This window comes from Panthera tigris, chromosome F3, assembly GCF_018350195.1.
Source record: "Panthera tigris isolate Pti1 chromosome F3, P.tigris_Pti1_mat1.1, whole genome shotgun sequence".
In the NCBI taxonomy this organism is placed as follows: Eukaryota; Metazoa; Chordata; class Mammalia; order Carnivora; family Felidae; genus Panthera; species Panthera tigris.
This window is the reverse complement of record NC_056678.1, coordinates 6,388,632-6,412,984: the sequence shown is the minus strand read 5'-3', so window position 1 is coordinate 6,412,984 and position 24,353 is coordinate 6,388,632. Positions and strand designations below refer to the sequence as shown.

At 41.1% G+C, this 24,353-nt stretch overlaps 1 non-coding gene across 1 annotated transcript; it reads left to right on the top strand.

Annotated features, from left to right (window-relative positions):
- The first annotated feature begins 23,732 nt into the window (after positions 1-23,732).
- On the top strand, positions 23,733-23,836 carry LOC122236098. Its single transcript, XR_006214295.1, has one exon. It is a non-coding gene; the product is annotated as a U6 spliceosomal RNA (small nuclear RNA).
- The last annotated feature ends 517 nt before the right edge of the window (positions 23,837-24,353 follow it).

The window sequence follows — 24,353 nt, the reverse complement described above, 5'->3', positions numbered from 1 at the left end:
GAATGTAATCATTTTTTTTTCTTTAGATGGAGAGATTCACACCAAGTAGATTCTTTCTTTCTCAGAAATTGAAGTATACCTGACTGATTTGAATTCACTGCTGAACTGAGCATAGGAAACTGGTCTCAGGGTAATTTTTAAAAATTTTTATTTAAACCCAAAAATTAAAAATAGATCTACCCTGTGACCCAGCAATAGCACTGCTGGGATTTACCCAAGGGATACAAGAGTACTGATGCCTGGGGGCACTTGTACCCCAATGTTTATAGCAGCACTTTCAACAATAGCCAAATTATGGAAAGAGCCTAAATGTCCATCAACTGATGAATGGATAAAGAAACTGTGGTTTATATACACAATGGAATACTACATGGCAATGAGAAAGAATGAAATATGGCTTTTTGTACGTGGATGGAACTGGAGAGTGTTATGCTAAGTGAAATAAGTCATACAGAGAAAGACAGATACCATATGTTTTCACTCTTATGTGGATCCTGAGAAACTTAACAGAAGACCATGGGGGAGGGGAAGAAAAAAAAAGTTAGAGAGGGAGGGAACCAAATCATAAGAGACTTAAAAACTGAGAACAAACTGAGGGTTGATGGGGGGTGGGAGGGAAGGGAGGGTGGGTGATGGGTATTGAGGAGGGCACCTGTTGGGATGAGCACTAGGTGTTGTATGGAAACCAACTTGATAAATTTCATATTAAATACATACATACATACATACATACATACATACAAGTTAGTTAACGTATCGTGTAATAATGGTTTCAGGAGTAGGATTTAGTGATTCATCATTTACATATAACACCCAGTGCTCATCCCAACAAGTGCCCTCCTCAGTAGCCATCCCCCATCTAGACAATCCCCCTGCCCAATACCCCTCCAACAACCCTCAGTTTGTTCTCTGTATTTAAGAGTCTCTTATGGTTTGCCTCCCTCTCTGTTTTTATCTTATTTTTCCTTCCCTTCCCCTATGTTCATCTGTTGTGTTTCTTTTTTTTATTTAAAAAAATTTTAATGTTTATTTTTGAGAGAAAAAGAGACAGAGCACAAATGGGGGAGGGGCAGAGAGAGGGGGAGACACAGAATCCAAAGCAGGCTCCAGGCTCTGAGCTGTCAGCACAGATCCCCACGCAGGGCTTGAACACACAAACTGCAAGATAATGACTTGAACTGAAGTCAGCCGCTTAACCTACTGAGCCACCCAGGACCCCCACATTTGTTGTGTTTCTTAAATTCCACATATGAGTGAAATCATATGATATTTGTCTTTTTCTGATTGACTTATTTTGCTTAGCATAATACATTCTAGTTTCATCCACGTTGTCGCAAATGGCAAGGTTTCATTCTTTTAAAAATTTTTTTAATGTTTATTATTCATTTTTGAGAGAGAGAAACAGTGAGAGCAGGGGAGAGGCAGAGAGAGGGAGACACAGAATTCAAAGCAGCTCCAGGCTCCGAGCTGTCAGCACAGAGCCCGATGCGGGGCTCGAACTCACATACCGTGAGATCATGACCTGAGTTGAAGTTGGAAGCTTAACCAACTGAGCCACCCAGGCACCCCCAAGATTTCATTCTTTTTGATCACCAAGTAATATTTCATTGTGTATATATACCACATCTTCTTTATTCATTCATCAGTCGATGGACGTTTGGGCTCTTTCCATAATTTGGCTGCTGTCAATAGTGCCGGTATAAACATTTGGGGTGCATGTGCCCCTTTGAATCAGCATTTTAGTATCCTTTGGATAAATCCTACTAGTGCAATTGCTGGGTCATAGGGTAGCTCTATGTTTAACTTTTTGAGGAACCTCCATACTGTTTATAATATCCCAAACTAGGGGGAATTGTTTTAAGGTTTCTCTGAGTCCTGAGCCCTAGTGAAATTTTGTAAATGAGTGCTTTATGAAATCCTTCATGACAAAGAACATCTAGTTCATTCTCTATGTTAGCCACATTTAGGCACCACAGGAAGGTAGCTGCTGGATTCGCCCCAATTTCTTCTCAGAAATTGTTAGTCAGGAGTATTTTCCTATATGGAATTCACATTATTCGTCCAAAGGATTTTATCTTTGAAAAGACTTCTGTTTCCCTTTCTTTAACCTTTGAGCTGATCCAGCTGTGAACACAGTTCCCCTCGCCACTCTCCTCTAGCTTCCCCTTACTCCTCCTCATGGCATCTTCCCCTCCTGCAAAGAACAGGGTTGGAAGCTTAAAATGCTAACCAAGGTCACACACACAGGTATTTTAAAATACCCATTTAAATTCACCCATTTGAAAGAAGTGAATAGGTTGGGGACAATAGAAGGGTGTATCGGGACTCTGGGAAACCAGACTCTCTGGCTGAAGGAAAAGGCTGCCACCATTCAGCTCCAGCTGAGTCCCCAGGAGAGAATTCAGTACTAGATTTGCCAGATCTCACACCCTTCATGAGAAGCCAGAAGTGGGTTTTATGTGAAATGTTCCAATTTTAGAAATAGCCAGTTATTTAGAAGATTTATTTTTTTTTTCAAAGGTAATGATACTGTTCAATTCCTTTAGGTGGGTGGTAAGCTCATGAATGTTATTTCTTATTCTTTATTTTTTATTTATTTATTTTTTTTTATTTTTTAATATATGAAATTTACTGTCATTTATAATAACTCCTCCCCAAAGCCTGGAAATGTCCCATAGACCACTAGAAATTATTTTTTTCGTGCTTGAACCAAACTTGCTTCCATCGTAATCTGATTATGCCAAACTGACCTCGCCCCTTCCCCACCCTCTTCATCCTTGGCACTGAGTTTTGCAGTAACTTGGCAAAATCCTGGTGAGGGAGAGACCTTCTCCCTAAAGGTCGTTTCAGGAGTTGCAACCAGAGTTCTTCCTGAGAGTGAGTTCTTCTTGGCTTTGCCCTTGCCACCAGACTGAACAGTGATTTCGGATGTGGTTGGGGAGGGAAGAGAAGGCTGTGCCCCTTGATCCTGGAGAATTTTATTCACCACCTGTGCACTTCTTTTTTATCACTTGTATCCCTTCCCTTATCCACTGTTAGTCTAGCACCTCCCCTGCCAGTCCACACCAGGCAAGGCTGGATATGGGCTCCTCCCTATACACCCACATCCACACATGGACTCACATAGATATGTGCGTGCCCACACACATATCCACACATCTAGTCCACACATGGACTCACACAAATGTGCACACATGCATACACATCCACACACGGACTCACACAGATACGCGCATACACACACACACACATCTACACACAGACTCACACAGATATGCACACACATCCACACATGGACTCACATGCACATGCACACACACAGACTTACACAGATATGTGCTTATGCACACACATCCACACACACACAGATACATGCATGTGCACACCCACACCCACACATGGACTCACACAGATATGCACACAGGCACACATATCCACACACGGACTTACACAGATATGTGTACATGCACACATATCCACACACAGACTCACATAGATACATGTGTGTGCACACACACATCCACACACAAACTCACACTGATACACACGTGCACTCACATATCCACACACAGACTCACATAGATACACATGTATGCACATACACATTCACACACAGATACACACACATGCACACACATGCACAACTACACAGCCATACATACCCACAGACACACATACCACTGTCATTTTGTGACTTGTTTTCCCCTTCTTACCTTGAGGTTCCTTTACTTGATTTTATCTGTTCAAACACTGTGGATCTGAGATTTGCTGTGCAACAAAGGACTGAAGAAGTGGTAGGTACCCAATTATATCAACACCCTTCTCAGTCCACAAATTTGGATAATTGGGAATTAACTTTACTGCAATAATTACACCTCAGATTTATATAGTACTTAAATTTTTAAGAACATTTTCACAGTTATTTCATTTTTATCTTTACAAACCAACCCTGTGACTCAGTACTGAGACACGTCATTGCCTTTTCCTAGATCAGGAAACTCCTGGCAGAAAGGCCAGAGACTTGCCTGATGCTGGGGTCAGACCCATGAGGCTCTCCAAAGAAATTCTCACAGCAAATATTAAAATAGAATATTAGCTGACATGTACTTTCAATGAACTGTATCTTTTTCCCTGTGATTCCACTCTTTTTAGCAAAAGTAATTTATTACCAATGGGATCCATACATACGGTTGACTGTAGTGACCCAATTTTTGGTCTGGTTAATCTGATCGCTGTAATTATGAGCCACCCAGCCAGGTAGGAGGAGGTCAAGGACCAGTATTCATTTCCTGAGTAGGATGATTTGTTGATTTTTTTCTAATTAGAACAGGCCAAGCAATACAAAAGGAAGGGTAAATGTGAAGTTTTTCAGGCAAAGTGCCTGTTTGTACATACCTTGCTAAAATTTTCAAAAGCACTACACAGCTAACTCATTGTTAGCTTGTGCTCTAGCAAGATCTTTTGGAAAGACATATCAATTAAGATTTTTTGGTTACAAACAAAAGAAAACAAAATGGAAAACCCAACTGAATACAGCTTTAAAAAACATGCTGTCTCCAGGGCACCTGGGTGGCTCAGTTGGTTAAGTGTCCAACTTCGGCTCAGGTCATGATCTCACGGTTTGTGAGTTCAAGCCTCGCGTCAGGTTCTGTGCTGACAGCTTGGAGCCTGGAGCCTATTTCAGATTCTGTGTCTCCCTGTCTCTCTGTTTCTCCCCTGCTCATGCTCTGTATCTCTTTCTCTCAAACATAAACATTAAAAGAAAAAAGCATGCTATCTCTTCCAACGGCCAAAGTTGAAAGGATCTGAGCAAAAAAATAGAGTAGTATTGGATCATAACACAAAGTATAAAATAAATATCCATGAGTCCATACTGATATAAATCAATTATTAAATAAATAAATAAATGGATGAATAAATAAATAAGGTTACCAAGACAGATCTCTTGTGTGGAGGAATTCTAAATAATCAATGTAACTGCTCTACCTTCAAGGAGGGTGAGTGTAACTCTCCACTCCGTAAGTGTAGGCTGCTCATTGTGGAAAGGGGGAGAAAGTAAATCTAGAGTGGAAGAACTTTTTTTTTTTTTTAGGAATTATATATTGTTTTGAGAAGTATTTCTCTTTTTTTATAAAATATAATTTACTGTCAAATTGGTTTCCATACAGCACCCAGTGCTCATCCCAACAGGTGCCTTCTCAATGCCCATCACCCACTTTCCTCTTAGATACTGAGAACAAACTGAGGGTAGATGGGGGGTGGGACAGAGGGGAAAGTGGGTGATAGAATGGAGGAACTTGACAAACACTAAGCTAGGCAGATGGTCAAGGTTAGTATCAACTGGCCATGCTTCTTTACAAGAAAAGCAAAGCCAATGACCTTCCTAGCTGGACTGTGTGAAATCTATTTCCCCAGCTTGAATATACCACTCTGTTCCCTATTAAACTCCATCCTCTTTGTGTGTCTATTTCTCTGAGTCATTTTGAAGGTTAATCCTTAAAGATTCTATGTTAAGTGACAGGCACTTACTTTTCTCTTCTCTTTTTAGTAGCTGCTGGCTGGCTTTACCATTCTTTATCACTACTCATCTCTCAAACTGACCAGGGAAAACTGCTTAGCTCTGTTCCCTGCATTGGGCTAGATTGGGGGCTCTTAACTTGCAGTGTTTCCTGATAAGCTCTGAGAGGGCAAAAATATTTCCCCCCTGCTTTTCATCAGAAAAATGTAGATGATGTGTGCATATTGCTCCTTCCACCAGAATCCCTGAACATCTCTCCAATGCCTCAATCCCATTATCTTACTATGCCCTGCCCATTTCAGCTTCTCCAAATGGTGTAAGTGTTCTTAAGATGTTAGATTTTCTGCTTTTAGTGACATGGTTTTTAATAGGTTCTGCAATAATTATTTGTAAATAATTACTACCAGCAAATGGGGTCCCACAGTCTTTCTTCAGATGTGAGGTGGGAGGAAATCCTTAAAACAGGCAATGTTTTTACATATCCAAGTGAAGACAAGTATTGACAGAAATCAGGTTCCATCTCTCCTAAAACCAAGAAAAGGAAAGAAATAAGAATGAGAATAGGAGTTGGAGACTGAGATCCAAAAGTGTACTTTGTTCAAGAGACACAAACAAAGACATTGAAAATCATATATTTTCTGGAAAAGAGTGTAAGCTGAATGTGGTGAATAAACGTGGACCCAAGGAAACCACTAGGGTAAAATTGCTGTTTCCCCCACCCCCCACCACCTCTTACTTCTCCCCTTTATTTGTCAACGTAGACAGTAGCAAAGAATAAAACCAATAACAAACAGATGTCTAGTGATCATTTCTGAACATTTTCTGCCCCTCTCTCTTACTGAAATCCCCAAGAGGCAACAGTGTGGGCATGAGTCTTATGCTAGTTGAGGGCTTGAATAGAACAAAAAGGCAGAGGAACAGCAAATTTGCTCTCTTTGCTTGAACTGAGACATCCATCTCCTCCTGCCCCTGGACTTTGGTGCTCCTGTTTCTCGGGATTTGGGGTTCCAATTCATACTATTGGCTCCTCTGATTCTCAGACCTTGAGACTCGGACTGAATTACATTGCCAGAGTTCTTGGTTCTCCAGTTTGCAGATGGCAGATTGTGGGATTTGTGAGCCTCCACCATTGTGTGAACCAATTCCTATAATAAATCTTATATATGCATCTGTGTACATATATCCTGTTGATTTTATTTCTCTGGAGAACTCTGACTAATACAGATTTTGGTACCAAGAGTGGTTTTAAAGGAACAGAATTTTAAGGAAGAGCTTTCTGAATTAGTCTGTTGTTTCTGAAATTGGATCTCTATTCTAATTAAAAATGTCAAATAAATTTGTTTATAAAAATATGGAAAATGTTTGCATTGGATACTCCTGATTGGCCACTTATAAGAAACAAGGGGCTAAGTAACTCTGTATATGATCCTTTAGAACATTTTTGGAAAACTGTGGAATGACATCTGTTGGTTTTTCTTAGTATTTCTGGACAGAATAGTGAAAGAAAAGGATGAACCCAGCTCAAGTACCACAGAGACGACCTAAGAACTTCTGTGTCCTAAAGGAGAGTTTTATCTCCTATAGCAGCAAGACTCAAGTTACTAAAAATAAAATGTAGGATCTCATCCCATAACCACTGAAATTACCATGCAAGATGAATTCTCAGCCTTGCAGTGTATTTACTGTTAAAGGCAGGGAATTGGTTGGGAAAGAATGAGATCCTATAAGTTGGTGTGGCAATGTGTGGGAGGACCTTGATGAAGCTGGAAACATTGAGCTTCTAAATCCTGATGAGTCTCCTTGCCAGTGAAAGAGGTCTCCCCAACCGCAGAGGAAGTGGCCTTCCCATAGTGAGTCCCTTGATCAGAAGCAATGCTTTGTGTGTGATCAGAAGTAAAGGAAAAAATATGAAGATATTTGTGTGTCATGTGAATACTCACCAAAGGATGATCTCAGCAGAAGAGGATTTTAATAATCAAGTAGATGATTTTACCCATTCTGTTGATACTGGTCAACCTCTTTCCCTAGCTACCCTATCATTGCTCAATAAGATCATGAACAAAGTGGCCACCATGGTAGCAGGGATGGAGGCTGTGCATGGGCTCAGCACAATAGACTACCACTTACCAAGGCTGGCCTATGACCACTGCTGAGTGCCCAATCTATCAGCGGCAGAGGCCAATACTGAGCCTTCAATAGGACATCAATCCCTGGGTTGACCAGCAGGTTGAGTACATTAACTGCTTCCATCATGAAAGGGCCAGTGTTTTCTTCTTACTGGAATAGATTCTTATTTTAGATACACATTTGCTTACCCTGCACACAATATTTGTGCCCAAACTACCATTTGTGTACTTACAGAATGCCTTACCCTCTATCATAGTATTCCACACTGCATTACTTCTGATCAAGGAACTGATTTCACTGCAAAAGAACTGTGGCAATGGGCCCATGCTTATGGAATTCACTGATCTTCCCACCATCTTGAAGCAGCTGGCTTGACAGAATGTTTTAATAGCCTTTTAAAGATTCAGTTTCAGTACCAGATACATGGTAATATCTTGCTAGTCTGGGACAAGGTTTTCTAGAAAGCTGTATATGCCCTGAATCAGAATTCAATATATGGTGCTTTTCTCCAATATCCATGATTCACAGGTCCGGGAATCAAAGGATGGCAATAGGAATAGCATCATTCACTATTATTTCTAGTGACCACTAGCAAAATTTTTGCTTCCTGTTCCCATGACTTTATGCTCTGCTGGGCTAGAGGTCTCAGTTCCAGAGGAAGAAATGCTTCCACCAAGAAACATAACAATGATTCCACTGAAGTAGATGGTAAAACTGCTACACAGCCACTATGGGCTCCTCAAACCTTTGAATTAACAGGCAAAGAAGGAAGTTATGGTGCTGGCCTGACTACCAAGGGAACATTCAACTACTACTCCACAATGGAGGTAAGGAAGAGTATGCAGGAAATACAGGAGATCGTCTAGAGTATCTCTTAGTCTTACATGTCCTATGATTAAGGTTAATAAAAAACTACAACAACAAAATCTAGACAGGATTAATAAGGTTCAGACCCTTCAGAAAAGTTTGGGCCACCCAAAAGAAATAAAGAACCATGAGCAGCTGAGGTATTTGCTGAAGAAAAAGGGAATATAGAATGGATAGTGGAAGAAGGTGGTTATAAATACCAGCTATGACAATGTGACCAGTGATAGAAAGGAGGACTGTAATTGTGAGGAGTATTTACTTTTTATTTTGTTATGAATATATTTGTGTGTGTGTGTGAATATATATATATATATACACACACATACATATACATATATATAGATATATATACATGTACATATATAAAGTAGATATCTTTGTTTTCTTTCCTCTTTTAGTCCCATATCATGTAACATAATTTTATATCAATATTTAAATATTGTTAATGTTAAATAATAACATTTAAGTTATGGGATATCAGAAGAAGAGTACATCACTAATGACTACTTTCTTCTGGGGAAGGGATTAACAACTTTCAGTTGTACATAGGATAGTGGTATCATATTAGGTGAGATTATGACTTTCACACTGTCTTTATTTGAAGATTAAGTATGGCTTAAGGAAATATGTATAGGTGCCAAGTTGACAAAGTGTGGACTTGTGATGGTTAATTTTATATGCCAGCTTGACTGGGCTAAGAGATGCCCAGGTAGCTGGTGAAACACTATTTCTGGGTGTGTCTGTGAGAGTGTTTCCAGAAGAGATTAACATTTGAATCAATAGACTGAATAAAGAAAATTTTCCTTACCAATGTGTGTAGGTATCATTCAATCCTTTGAGGGCTGGAACAGAATAAAAAGACAGAAGAAGGGCACATCTGCTCACTTTGCTTGAGCTGAAACATCTATCTTACCCTGCCATTGGACATTTGTGCTTCTCGTTCTTGGGTTTTCAGACTCAGATCAGAACTTTCATCACTGAATCTTCTGTTCTTGGGCCTTTGGACTCAGACTTACACCACTGAGAACCCCTAGTTCTCAGCTTTTCAGACTCAGACTGAGTTACACTGCCAACTTTCCTTGTTTTCCAGTTTGTTCCTCAGCCTCCATAATTGCATAAACCAATTCCTATAATACATATATTATTGTCTATCTATCTACTGATTCTACTTCTTAGGAGAACCCTACCTAATACAGTATATATGAGCCTGGACCCTAAAGTGTTAGGTAGAGAGGAATAGAATCACAGTTGGATAAGGGGGAGTTTGTTGATATGGGAATGTTCTCCCATGCTGCAGAATTATATACCCTGTCAAGGACCCTGAGAGAATATATTTTGGGATACACCATCAGGTTGGCTCTCAAAATCATGGGAAGAGTGATGAGCCATACTAAGCAAAGTAAAACCATGAGAATGTCCATGGAATATTATGGAGGAGGGGATCAAAAGGAACTAGAAAGTGGGCATGTTAGAGTGGATACACTATGAAAAGCCCCAAAACCCAGTGTTACCTGAAGTGCCTTGGGGGACATTCTATAGAGTAGGAGATAAATCTTATGATAATCCAAATCCACATCAATGGATATATAAAAGTCTACTCTGAAGCATGCCAGGACATCCTCTGAAAGCAACACAGAAGAGGGGAAGGCAGTGGCAGAGTAGAAAGACAAGGCTCCCCTTGTCCCATAGATACAACTAGTTAACTATCAAATCACCCTAAATACCCCAGAAATTGACCTGAAGACAAAACTCCACAACTAAACTTAGGGAAGAGGCCACATCAAAGAAGGTAGGAAGTGTGGAGATGTGGTTTGGAAGAGAAATGGATTGTGGCCACTGCAGTGGGGAGGGAGCCATAGTCACAGAGAAGGGCCAGAGACAGACTAACACACAGGGGAGGGCACAGGAAAAATGAATCCCCATAGCAATTGGCTTGGGAAGTGAGAGGGTCTGAATTTCATGAGTTCTTGCAACCAGTGGGAGGATTAATGCCTGAAGTTTTAAAGGTCAGTGTGCTTGGCTCAGGGAGAGCTCAGAAGACATTGGGGCTGCTCTTGGAGAGAAGACAGACAAACAGCTGGTAGACATACAGTGTGGTAACAGCGATCTGAGGGCCCCTCACCTGGGGGATACACAATGGGGAGGTTAGTTGCTCTTCTGAGAGCATGTCCCAGAGAAGTAGCATGCATGGAGAGACCCCTCCAGGAACAAGGAACTGGCAGGCAACATTTCTCTCCCTCATTCCTCAGCATAAGCACAGAGCCAACTGTGGGAACAAGTGCAGTGCCCACCTACCTTGCTTACACTAAGCTCTACCCACCCATGTTCCAGTGGAACTGCCCCTCCAAGTCACACTTGTCTCAGTCCCAGTGCAGTGCTGCCCACCCCCATCCCACCCCCCAGAAGACTGGCCCAAACCCCTGCATAGACTGTTTCCATACTTGGGAGTTTTATGAGGCCTAGATTCCAGTGGTGGTGGCAAGAAGTCCCATTTCACAAGTAGACCAGAGCACATTTACTTAAAATGCACTACATTCAGCCTGGGAACAAAACATTGCCCACAATAGGCAAAGAGAGTTTCTGCCGATGACTAGCCTGAAGGATAAAGTGGCTAAGGCACAATAGCACATGTATAGCACACATTGGAGACACTCCAAGAAGTGCTAGGCCCCAGGAACCAAGGACACTACACTGCAAGGCACTACAGGACCTCTTCTTCATAACCATTACCCTCAAGAACAAGAGGTGTAGATGACTTTCCTAACACAGAGAAACAGGCACAGAGACTTAGACAAAATGAGAAGACAGAGGAATTTGTTCCAAATGAAAGAACAGGACAAGGCCATGGCCAGAGACCTAAGCAAAACAGATATAAGTAACACTTATGTAACACTCTCCATAACCTGATGGAGAATTTAAAACAATAATAATAAATACACTCACTGGACCTGACACAACAGTGGAAGACATCAGTGAGACCATTAACACAGAGATTAGGAATAACATAGCAGAGATAAAAGGACTCAAAAAACAAAATAAGAAACACATTTGATAGAATGAACAGCAGGCTGGGAGAAGAGAGGAACAAATTAATGACCTAGAGGACAGAGTAATGGAAAGTAATCAAGCTGAAAGAAAAAGAGAGAGAATAAAGAATCATGCAAAATATAAATAGACTTAGGAAACTCAGTGACTCTGCCAAATGTAATAAATAACATTTGTATTATAGGAGTACTAGAAGAGGAAGAGAGAGAAAAAGGGGCAGAGAATTTATTTAAAGAAATAATAGCTGAAAATTTCCCTAATCTGGAGTAGGAAACAGATATCTAAATCCAGGAGGCAGAGAGAACCCCCAACAACGTCAACAAAAGCAGATCCACACTGAGAGATATTGTAATTAAAATGGCATCCTATAGTAGTAAAGAAAAATATTAAAAACAGCAAGACAGAAGAATAGTTATGTAGACAGGAAACCCCATAAAGTTATCAGTGAATTTTTCAGGAGAAATGTTCCAAACCAGAAAGGAGTGGCATGATATATTCAAAGTACTGAATGTGAAAAATCCAAGAAAACTCTATTCAGCAAGGCTATCATTCAGAATATAAGGGGACATAAAGAGTTTCCCAAACAAAAACTGAACTAGCCCTGAAAAAAATATTAAAGGGGACTCTTTAAGTGGAAAGGAAAGACCAAATGTGACAGTATGATGGTAGAAAATGTGAAATGAATGTTTCTGTAAAAAAAATCAGTCAAGAAACTCACAAAATAGAAGAATGTAAAATATGATACCATATACCTAAAACATAGAGAGGACAGGAGAGGAAAGGAGTAAGGAATGGGTTAAAATTTAAACAATCATCGGGGCGCCTGGGTGGCGCAGTCGGTTAAGCGTCCGACTTCAGCCAGGTCACGATCTCGTGGTCTGTGAGTTCGAGCCCTGCATCAGGCTCTGGACTGATGGCTCGGAGCCTGGAGCCTGTTTCCGATTCTGTGTCTCCCTCTCTCTCTGCCCCTCCCCCGTTCATGCTCTGTCTCTCTCTGTCCCAAAAATAAATAAAAAACGTTGAAAAAAAATTTTTTTTAAAAATGTAAACAATCATCAACTTAATATAGACTGCTGTATGCAGAAGATGTAAACTTAATGCAGAAGATGTAAACCATACATAAACTTAATGGTAACAACAAATCAAAACTACGAATAAATAAAGAATAAAGAGAAAGAAATCCAAATATATCACTAAAGAAAAGCAGCAAATGATGAAAGAGAAAGACAAGAAAGGATCAGAGAAAATCTTCAGAAACAACAACAAAATAAGTATTAAAATGGCAATAAATATGTACCTATCAATAATTACTTTGAATGTAAATTGGCTAAATGCTCCAACCAAAAAACAGAGAATGACAGAATAGATTAAAAAAAAAACAAGACCAGGGGCGCCTGGGTGGCTCAGTGGGTTAAGCGGCCGACTTGGGCTCAGGTCATGATCTCGCGGTCTGTGAGTTCGAGCCCCGCGTCAGGCTCTGTGCTGACAGCTCAGAGCCTGGAGCCTGTTTCAGATTCTGTGTCTCCCTCTCTCTGAACCTCCCCCTTTCATTCTTTGTCTCTCTCTGTCTCAAAAATAAATAAACTTTAAAACAAAAACAAAACCAAAACCAAACAAAACAAAACAAAACAAGACCCATCTGGGGCACCTGGGTGGCTCAGTTGGTTAAGTGTCCAACTTTGGCGCTGGTCATTATCTCACAGTTCATGGGTTTGAGCCCCACGTTGGGCTCTGTGCTGACAGCTCAGCTCCTGGAGTCGGCTTCAGATTCTGTGTCTCTCTTTCTCTCTGCCCTTCCCCTGCTCGTGCCCTCTCTCTCTCAAAATTAAATATTAAAAAAAAAAAGGACCGATCTATATGCTGCCTACAAGATACCCTTTTTAGACCTAAAAATACCTGAAGGTTGCAAGGGAGGTAATGGAGACACATATATTATGCAAATGGTGTCAAAAGAAAGCCAGAATAGCAATACTTACATCAGACAAAATAGACTATAAAACAAAGACTGTAACAACAGACAAAAGACATTATATGATAACAAAGGAAGCAATCCAACAAAAAAGATACAATTGTAAATACTTATGCACCCAACATAAAGCACTCAAATACATAAAACAGTAACAAACATAAAGGAACTAACTGATAATAATACAGTAATAATAGGGGAAATTAATGTCCCACTTACATCAATGGAGAGATCATCTAAATAGAAAATCAACAAGGAAACAATGACTTTGAATAACACATGGGACCACATGGACTTACCAGGTGTATTCAGAACTCCATACTAAAACAGGAGAATAGACATTTTTTTCAAGTGCACATGGAACATTCTCCAGAATAGATCACCTGTTAGATCAGAAAACAAGCCTCAACAAATTCAAGAAGATCCAAGTCATACCATGCATCTTTTCTGATCACAATGCTATGAAACTAGAAATCGACCATAAAAAAAAAATCTGGAAAGAGCACAAATACATGGAGGTTACACACATGTTACTAAACAATGAGTGAGTCAACCAGAAAATCAAAGAAGAAAGAATAATTACATGGACAAAAATGAAAATGAAAACACAACAATCCCAAACCTTTGGGATGCAGCAAAAGTGGTTCTGAAAGAGAAGTTTATAGAAATACAAGCCTACCTCAAGCAGCAAGAAAAATCCCAAATAATGATCCTAAATGTACCCCTACAGGAGCTAGAAAAAGAGTAAGCAAAATCCAAATCCAGCAGAAGGAAGGAAAAAATAAAGATTAGAGAAGAAATAAATGCTACAGGAGCTCCCCCCCCCCAAAAAAATAATCCCCAAAACCAAAGCAATAGAAGATATTGATGAAACCAGGAGCTGGTTCTTTGAAAAGATCAACAAAATTGATGGATCTCTAGCCAGACTCATCAAATAAACTCATCAAATAATAGATAAATCAGACATGAAAGTAGAGAAATAATAACTGAAACCACAGAAATACAGAGGAGTGTAAGAGAATATTATGAAAAATTATATGTCAACAAATTGTATAACCTAGAAGAAATGGATAAATTCCTAGGAACGTATAAACTACCAAAATTGAGGCAGAAATAAATGTAAAATTTCAGTCTGTTCAATACTGATTACTAGCAATGAAACTGAATCAGCGATCAAAATCTAGTGAACAGAAGTCCAGGACCAGATGGTCTCACAGGCGAATTCTACAAAACATTTAAAGAAGAGTTAATACCTATTCTTCTCAAACTATTCCAAAAAAATTAAAAAGGAAGAGAAACTTCTAAATTCATTCTGTAAGGCCAGCACTACCTTGATACCAAAACCAGATAAAGACACATGTGCACGCGTGCACTCACACACACACACACAAACACACACACACACACACACAAAGAGAACTATATGCCAATATCTCTGATAAACATAGATACAAAAATCCTCAACAAAATATTAGCAAACTGAATCCAACAATACAATAAAAAAATCTTTTACCATGATCAAGTGGGATTTATTTCTGGGTTGCAAGTGTAGTTCAATATTCACAAATCAATCAACATGATACATCACATCAATAAGAGAAGGGATGATCCTTTCAATAGATGTAGAAAAGCATTTAACAAAGTACAACATCCATTCATGATAAAAATCTTCAACAAAGTAGGTTTAGAGAGAACATACCTCAGCATAATAAAGTCCATATATGAAAAATTCACAACTAATATCATCCTCAATGGGGAAAAACTGAGAGCCTTTCTCCTAAAGTCAAGAACAAGACAAGGATATCCATTCTCACCACTTTTATTCAACATAGTACTGGAAGTCCTAGCCACAACAATCAGACAATAAAAAGAAATAAAAAGCATCTAAATCAGTAAGGAAGAAGTAAAACCTTCACTATTTGCAGATGACATGGTACTCTATACAGAAAACTCGAAGGAAAAAAAAAGAAAACTTGAAAGACTCCACCCAAAAACTGCCAGAACTGATAAAAAAATTCAGTAAAGTTGTAGGATACAAAATCAACGTACAGAGATCTGTTGCATTTCTATACACCAAAAATGAAATAGCAGAAAGAGAAATTAAGAAAACAATCCCATTTACAACTGCACCAAATATAATAGTTAGGAATAAATCTAGCCAAAGAGGTGAAAGATCTGTACTATAGAAAACTATATAGAAACACTGTTGAAAGAAATTGAAGACAACACAAAGAAATAAAAAGACATTCCATGCTCATGGGTTAAAAGAATAAATATTGTTAAAATGTCTATTACTACCCAAAGTAATATACACATTTAATGCAATCCCTATCAAAGTACCAACAGCATTTTTCACAGAACTAAAACAAATAATCCTAAAATTTGTATGGAGGCACAAAAGATTCCTAAGAGCCAGAGCAATCTTGAAAAAGAAAATCAAAGCTGGTGGTATCACAATTCTGGACTTCAAGTTATATTACAAGGCTGTAGTGATCAAAACATTATGGTACTAGAACAAAAGTAGACACATAGATCAAGGTAACAGACTAAGAAATCCAGAGATAAATTCAAACTTTCATGGTCAGTTAATCTTTAACAAAGCAGGAAAGAATATCCAATGGGAAAAAGACATTCTCTTCAACAGTGGTGTTGGGAAAACTGATCAGCTGCATGCAAAAGAATGAAACTAGACCATTTTATTACACCATACACGAAAATAAACTCAAGATGGAATAAAGATCTAAATGTGAGACCTGAAATCATAAAAATCCTAGAAGACAGCACCAGCAGTAATTTCTCTAACACTAGCCACAACAACTTTTTTCTAGATATGTCTCCTGAGGCAAGGGAAGCAAAAATGAAAATAAACTATTGGGACTAGATCAAAATAAAAAGTTTGTGTATAGCGAAGGAAACATCAACAAAACTAAGAGGCAAAGGGAGAAGATGTTTGCAAATTATATATTCCATAAAGGGTTAGTATCCAAAATATATAAAGAACTTATAAAACCCAACACTCAGAAAACAAATAATCCAATTTAAAAATGGGTACAAGGTATAAACACACATTTCTCTAAAGAAGACATCCACAAGGCTAACAGATACATGAAAAGATGCTCATTATCACTTATCAGGTAAATGCAAATCAAAACTAAATGAGATATCACCCTATACCTCTAAGAATGGCTAAAGTAAAAAACACAAGAAACAACTGGTGTTGGTGAGGATACAGAGAAAAAGGAATACTTGTGCACTTTTGGTAGGAATGCAAAATGGTGCAGCCACTGTGGAAGCAGTATGAAGGTTCCTCAAAAAGTAGAGCCATCCTACTATCATCCAGTAATTGCACTATTGGGTATTTACCCAAAGAATACAAGAACACTAATTCAAAGACATACCTGCACCCCTATGTTTATTGAAGCATTATTTACAGTAGCCAAGATATGGAAGCACCCCAAGTATCCACTCATTGATGGATGGATAAAGAAGATGTGGTGTACATAAACAATAAAATATCATTCAACCATAAAAAAAGAATGAAATCTTACCATTTGCAATGACATGGATGGAACTAGACAATATAAGGCTAAGTAGAATAAGTCAGAGCAAGGCAAATACCATATGATTTTACTCATATATGGAATTTAACGAACAAAACAAAGAGGCAATGGGGGGAAAAAGACAGAAAGAAAAACAAAAAACCAGACTCTTAACTACAGAGAACAAACCGATGGTAACTAGTGGGGAGTTGAGTGGGGGGAAAGGGTGAACTAGGTAATGGGGATTAAGGAGTGCCCCTGTCATGATGAGCAATGGGTGATTAAAATAAAAAACTTTAAAAGGATTATGTCATTTACCCATTCCCCAAAAGCAACATGGAATACACCGATGTATGGGTCTTTGCGAGACACTCAGTATTAACTGTTCTCTGCAGACCGAGTGTGATGGTAGGAAATGTCACAGAACTTGGCTCCCTAATAGCAAGGATGACAATGTCCCCAAATAATACAGGCCAGGTGGTGGATTTAACCACCAGAATCAAGGTCAGTACAATTATTTTTTTTTAAGTTTATTTATTTATTTATTTTTGAGAGACAGGGAGAGACAGAGAGAGAGAGAGCGAGCACAAGGTGGGGGAGTGGCAGAGAGAGAGCGAGACATGGAATGCAAAGCAGGCTCCAAGCTCCTGGGTGTCAGTGCAGAGCCTGACGCGGGGCTCAAACCCATGAACCATGAGATCATGACCTGAGACAAAGTCAGACACAACCAACTGAGCCACCCAGGTGCCCCAAGGTGAGTACAATTATTAAAGTGAGCATCAAGGACAGATAGGGAAAAAGATTATCTGCAGAAATTGACATTCTAGGAGCAAGGTAAATGGGCAGCCAATGAGGGTATTGTTTGATCTATACATCAAAATAATCAAGGATGGGTGATTAGGAGGCAAAGACAGCCATCCCAATAAAACATCATGATGCCTTGTCCAGTTTCTATACTGGGAATCCACTGACTAAAGAAGATAGGTCTTGAGGAGAAATGACCTAGCATTACCACAGCAATTGTATATAATGATGATTTGCTCGGTCTTTCCCCAAAGAGACCTATAGCCATTTACTCAGAAAATCATACAGCAGGGAAAGGGGAGTACCCTGGCATTTCCAGTATTATTAGCCATGGAGTCTGAGTGTACATTGATAACTGAGGATCTGAAGCATCATGATGCTCCTTCTATTAGAATAGGGCATATGGAGGCCAAGTAATAAATGGAAGCCCTGACCTGGGCTGATTCACAGTGGGTCCGCTGGGTCAGTGAACTCATCAAATGGTCATTTCCTCAGTCTCTGAATGTGTAATCGGAATGGGTATACTTTGTCATGGATGGAACCTCACGTTCTTTTCAGTTTGTGAGCTTCTGGAACAATAACTACTGTAATAGAGAAGTCTGAAGAGGGAGCTCTGAAACACTAAATGAAACACTAAATGAAAACAGTATTGTACCCGGCCGAAATACTAAATGAAGACAGTATTGTACCCTAGGGAGAACAGAAGAGATCAGCGCCACCCATAAAGACCTAAAGTAGCTGGAGAGTAGTGGCTGTAACCATAGACCCCATTTGATCCATCAGTGTGGGCTCTGTGAGAACCCAACAGATTCTGGAGGATGTAAACTACTGTAAACTCAACCAAGTGACCAATTTCTACTGTTATTCCAGATTTGTTATCATTGTTGTTAGAGAAACACAATCTGGGGTACATGACATGTGGCTTGATCTAGTCTTGATTCTTTTTCATTCCCATCAGAAGAGGGTTCTAGAAACAGTTACATTCACATGGAATGAACAACAACGTACACTCAACAGTCTTGCCCTACACCTGTTAACTCTTAGGCTCTTGGGGCGCCTGGGTGGCTCGGTCGGTTAAGCGTCCGACTTCGGCTCAGGTCATGATCTCATGGTCCGTGGGTTCAAGCCCCGCGTTGGGCTCTGGGCTGACAGCTCAGAGCCTGGAGCCTGTTTCAGATTCTGTGTCTCCCTCTCTCTCTGACCCTCCCCTGTTCATGCTCTGTCTCTCTCTGTCTCAAAAATAAGTAAACGTTAAAAAAAAAATTTAAAAAAAAACTCTTATGCTCTCGCAATAATTTAATTCAAAGGTAATGTGGATTGTCTGGGCATTTAAAGAACATCACGTTGGTCCACTAATTTGATGGCAGCAAGTTAAAAGGTCCACATGAGCAAGACATGGCAAGTAACTGAAGACCTTGATGGCACATGTGCTCTGGAGGATTCAAGAGCTTGTCATATCTATGGACATTTAGTAAAGGACAAGTTATTGCACTGCACGCCTCTCTTCACTAAGAAGGAAGTGCATCACCTGGTAAACCTCTTTGGGTTCTGGAAGCTGCATTTACCACTTGGAATACTACCCTGACATATTTATCAAGTAATACGTAGGACTGTCAACTTTGAGTGGGGGCCATGTCTGGAAAGAGCTCTGTGTCAGGTCTAGGTTGTGCTACAAGCAGCCTTGCTTCTTGGACCATATGACTAGCAGACCCTCTGTTATCAGAGGTATCTGTGGCGGGAAAAGATGCCATGTGGAGTTTATGGCAAGCCCGATAGGAGAGTCACAATGTAGACCCCTAGGGTTCTGGAACAAGGCCATGCCATCTGCAGCAGACAATGATATACCATTGAAAAAAAAGAGCTCCTGGCATGCTGATGGGCCTGGTTGAGATGGAGTGCCTGACCGTGGGACACTGAGTGACCATGTGGCCAGAACTGCCCATGATAATCTGGGTTCTGTCCAACCCACCAAGTCATAAGGTCAGGCAGGCCTAGGGGCGATCCATCATAAGATACAAATGGATTGTCTAGCATGAACAGGGAAAGTGGGCACAAGGAAGCTCCATGAGCAGGTGGCCATCCACTCCTGTCCCACCAGCTCCTCCTCAGCTTTCATCTGTTATGATCCCTTATATCCTCACAAGATCCCTTATTGATCAACTAAGGAAGAAAAGTTTCAAGCTTAGCTTATGGAAGAATTAGATTAGCTTGTGGGGGTAAGTTAAGAATAGACAGTGACTGTATTATAGCCCCTCCCAGGAGTGGCCTTGAAAGAGGTAAGGGGAAGTCCTCCTCCACTGAGGATCTTTGGACTATGCATCTGATCACCTCCTTTTGAGGAAAAAGAAGTGGCATGTGCAGAAACTCATGAGCAAACGCGAGGGAACCAGGAAGCGGCAAACTGGAAATATCAGAGTCAAGGACTCTGGGGAAGAGGCACATGGCTATAACTATGGGAGTAGGCACAACCGGTGAAGACCTTTGCGTCACCTTTTAAATGCCCGCCATAGAACACCTACCACGGGGGAGGCACCTGCCCACCCAAATACAAAATGCCTCCCCAGTGGATGCGAACGAGCCCTTACGATTGGCCACCCAAGGGCTGGAACCCTAGTGCATCAACGTCAGGGTTTGAGGCTGTGTCTGGGTTCACCAAAGCTGGAGGAAGGAGTCGCCACCCTGGAGGAAGTAATGGATCATCAGGAGGGCGGGGAGGGCTGCAGTCATACGGTGGGGCTGGGGAGAATTTGCTGGCCTCCAGGTGATCTGTGCTGATGTCTGTTGGCGCTCCCAGGGCAGATTCTGATGATGGACACGCGCAGCAGTTAAAGCCTGAGAAGCGCAGGGTGGCCGGGAGCTGCGGGATGAGACTCAGGGTCACCCCACCAACTAAACAGTGTGTGAATGTGGAATGGGCGGAGGGGGCGGGAGGAGGTGAGAAGCAGTTGCGGTCGAGACCACCCGCAGCCACCGGGCGGTCGTTCATCCCACTCCCCTTCCTCTTGCGGTTTCTCCAGGAAAAGAGACGGAGGAGAATCCTGGCCGCGTTCCTGGCGGTGCGAGGTTACATAATGTAAACGGACCCGAGTGTGCAGGGCGGGACTGCAGGTGCTGTGGTGGAGGCCCGGCCGGGATCCCCCATCGGGCTCAGGTGCTCTTTCCCCAGCCCCCAGGAGCGCCCGCTGCAGACCAGCGGCCCAAGGCCGAGGCCCCGCCCCGGGGGCCCCTATATCTGATGCCCACCTGATGTGGGGGTGCAAAGGCCTGGAGCCTTTGCCCCACTTCCCTCCAGCTCTGCAGGTCCTCGTGGTTGGCTGAGGCCTTGTGACACCTCGCGGGTGCCCAGTCCTGGTGCCCTTGTCTCCCTCACGGGTGGGCCTGGGGCACCCCCATCCCTCTACTGTTGCCCCCACCCACCCCCTTAAACTTCCTGCGAGCACCGCCCTGCCTCCCCGTCCTGCCTCCCGGGAACCTTCACCCAGGACATCCTGAGACTGGACCCTCAACAGAGAACCAGGAGGAGCCGCACACGCTTCTGGTTCAATCCGAACATCGACTGCATGCTTCTCGGGGTGTTTCAGCCTAAACTGGAGCGTTCAGCTGAATGATGACAAATGATATTTGCAGTCATTTTACAAAGTTCCTCCAGAGCGGGCCCGACACATCTCCATCGGGCCCACACCAGCCCCGTGCGCACGGGAGTCATTAATAGCGCACGTGGCTCAGCGCATTCGTGCTGAGCACAGGCAGAAGGCAAACCAGAAAAACAGAAACAAAAACCAAACACTTTCCAGCCAATCACGTAAACATCCGTGGCAAACTCCTCTCTTCGCATACAAGTTACGAATATTGATCTTTAAACACCCATCACAAAGAAGTGACTAGTGCCCTCCCTGAAATCTAAAGAAAAAGCTCAAATTTCATTTCATTCAAACACATGTCCAATTCAAATTTCCGTGGTTTTGTCAGAAATTAAATGTGCGGGAGAACAGAGAAGAAGGATATTATTGGGTTTACATGGTGGGCTCCATGCTAACAGGTGCTTAAAATTCACTGCTACATAAACTAGACTCCCTTTCAAAACTCCACTTTTGTTGGGTGATGCATATTCCAAACTTTTACTTTTTTTTTGCTGACAGAACCTTGTTTCCCCCCCCCCTCTTTTTTTTTTTTTTTCTTCCAGCAGGAAGGCACAATCATTCTACAATACTGCCAAATATAACAAACATCTACAGATGGGTTGGTCTGCAGCTGGAGGCTTTAACTTTGTAGTATTTATTTGAAATACCCAAGCCAGCAAAGCAGGGCTAAGGCACTGTGGGCACGATTCACAATGTTTTGGCTCTGGAGCAAATAGCAGTTGAACTTAGTTTTTCCAGCTAAAATGGAATTTATGCAGATGCGCTTTGCACTAAATTCATTAAACAATTACATCCTGGTGCAGTTTTCACATTTTTGTAAAGGATCTGCATAAGCACTAATTAGATCTAAAACAATGTTACTGAGCAAATTACAGTCCTGATTGTTTGCCTCGTCTCTGCGTTCCGCATCTGCTTCGCAATGATGATGATAATTTAGGTGCAAGCCATACAAATGCCGGTTTTTGTTACATTTACCAGAAATATTTATTTAAAACATACTATAGATTAATTGATCATGTAACCGGCTTTAAAGAGCCTCCAAATGTTTTCTCGTGGACAGTGAGCGGTGAAAATCGAATGTGGATGTACAGTGACTGAAACTTCTCACGCGTGCGAACTGGCATTTCCTCCTGGAGGTTTGCTATTGAAAGGCCACTTTGCTTGTCATCTGGCTGCAAGTGCAAGCTGGGTTAGCTGAATTTCAGCGGTGCCTTTCAGAGCGCGGCATTGGACCTAGAGGCATAAAGACTGCCCTGAACAGCTCCCAGCCGCTGCTACCCACACCACCCCTCCTTTAGGCACTGGTTTAAAAGGATAACTTAGTATGGGAAAAGTATTCAGTTCTCAAGTATTCCAGACCTCCGAGTATGTTTTCTTTCTTCTATGTTTATCTGCTTTCTATTTCACATATCACGAAATGTAAGAAGGCATATTAACATTTAAACATCAGCCCAGTTCTGCAGAAGGGAGGACATTCAGGGAGGGTTTCTATGGCAACTTTGAATGTACCAACTTAATTCAGGGCTTGCCGCAGCGCGGTCACCTCCATTATTGCTCTAGTCCCAGACATTCTTTAACTCGCCTGACCAGCCATGCGGTTGGGAATCCTGAGTGTCACCCAGGATAACAGCTACGACAGCTACCTAGCATTTTCTTTATTCCTGGGAAGGGGGCCAGCTTGGTGAATCAGTCTGGCTGCTGGTCTCCCTAAGAACTACTCCTGTTATTTGACTTTACAAATGGTTACTTTTATTGTTGGTCGGAGCCAGCCATAAAAGAGCAAACTGGGTGTCAGCACCAACCAAGATTAAGAGGCAAAATGTCGCTCCAGATTTTAATCAGTGCAAAGTGCAAGTTGGGAAATATCTCGTCTCCAAGCAGGAAGACTAGTTACTAATGCGAAACACAGCAAGTACGAATGGTGCTTTCAAAATTTCACATCCAGTTTCCTTCACTTTGCTGCATTGCCTCCCTAACCTTTATACGGCACTTTGTTTCATTCCGCAGTTCCTGCTAGGCACGAAGGATCATAACTAGAAGGATGATAATTCCTTCTACAGACTTAATTGATAAGCCTGAAATTGCTGTGCTGGTTGAATATGAAATTATATCCTCTTTGAAGGAAAACATAATTTAGCACTGGAGCTTTGGGTCATTTAAAGGTAAAATATCATTATGCCTATGTACAAAGGCAAAGTAAAACTTGTATCAAAAATGTTATTTTGGTGCTGGCTTCAGCAGCACATATACTAAAATTGGAATGGTACAGAGATTAGCATGGCCCTTGGGCAAGGAAGACACTATAATTCGTGAAGAGTTCCATTAAAAAAAAAAAGGTTATTTTGGGGGCACCTGGGTGGCTCAGTCGGTTGAGCATCCGACTTTGGCTCAGGTCATGATCTCGTAGTTCGTGAGTTTGAGCTCCAAGGCCGGCTCTGCGCTGACAGCTCAGGGCCTGGAGCCTGCTTCAAATTCCGTGTCTCCCTCTCTCTCTCTCTCTGTCCCTCCCCCGCATGCACTCTCTCTTTCTCTCAAAAATAAATAAATAAACATTAAAAAAATTTTAAATATTATTCTTGATTAGAAAAAGAGAATAATAGGTATTTCCTAACTTGAACTCCAAATTCTTCTCTCTCGCTCTCAAAAATAAATAAACATTAAAATCTTTTTCAAATGCTATTTTTGATTAGAAAAAGAGAATAATCAGCATTTCCTAACTTGAACTCCAAATTCTTATTGTTTCACCTTAGGGAGATATTTGATTCTATATTTTACTTCTATTGTGTGTGTTATTGTAAGGGGGAAATGATGAGGATTTAATTTTTACCGAGTTAGAAATAATGTGA